Raw genomic sequence first — 817 nt, 5'->3', positions numbered from 1 at the left:
CCTCAAATGCTGCTCTTCTCAAATGAGACGGATAATTAGTTGCCCCGCACGAATGCCGCACTCTTCTCACCCCTGATTGCTATCACCTTCTTGCTCCTGGCAGTTTTGACACCTCGTAATCAGCCTGCTGCTTTTCTCTTTTCTTCCCGACTTCTGCTTCCCTCCCCCCCTTTCCTTCTTAGTTTCTTTATTTATTATTATTATTTTAAATGCAATCCCGGTCCCTATTTGGACGAGGCCTCCGCGGAGTTAACCTTACGCGTACACGTGTGTGCATCTATATGTAGATGTAAAATAGGGTTGTATGTGCGTGAGTCGGGGGCGGGCTTGCAGTTTTGCGGGAAACACTGCTTCCACGCGGAGAGAATTCTCCTGAAGATATTTTTGGGAAGGGAGGAGTTGGGGAGAAGGACGGGAGGGGAGAGTTGGGGAGACCTCAATTAATGCTTTAAAGATCTCTTAGAAATTAACAAACTGGGGAGTCTCGGAATCTGCTGTCAGAAGCGTGTTTTCCCCTCTCCTCTCTAACAAGCACTGACAGTCTAATTACTGTAGCTACAAGCAGCTGTCGAGGCAGCAGCCGGAGAGAGAAGGCGCCACAGGCTGGGCGCACCCGGCGGGCCCCGCTGAACCTCCGGAACCGGCCGGACTCCGGGGAGGATGGAGAGAAAGGCGAGGGCCTGGCACCCGAGAGCCCCGCGAGCCGAAGGCGGGCCTAGGAGCCAGCGGACACGCTTATCGTTTCATATTTATAAAGTCTTTACCTTGAAGGTTAAAAGATGTGAAGGAAAAAGGAGGGGATGTGGGAGATTAGGAA

Source organism: Pteropus alecto, unplaced genomic scaffold (assembly GCF_000325575.1).
Source record: "Pteropus alecto unplaced genomic scaffold, ASM32557v1 scaffold3, whole genome shotgun sequence".
Classification (NCBI taxonomy): domain Eukaryota; kingdom Metazoa; phylum Chordata; class Mammalia; order Chiroptera; family Pteropodidae; genus Pteropus; species Pteropus alecto.
This window is presented reverse-complemented; position numbering follows the sequence as displayed.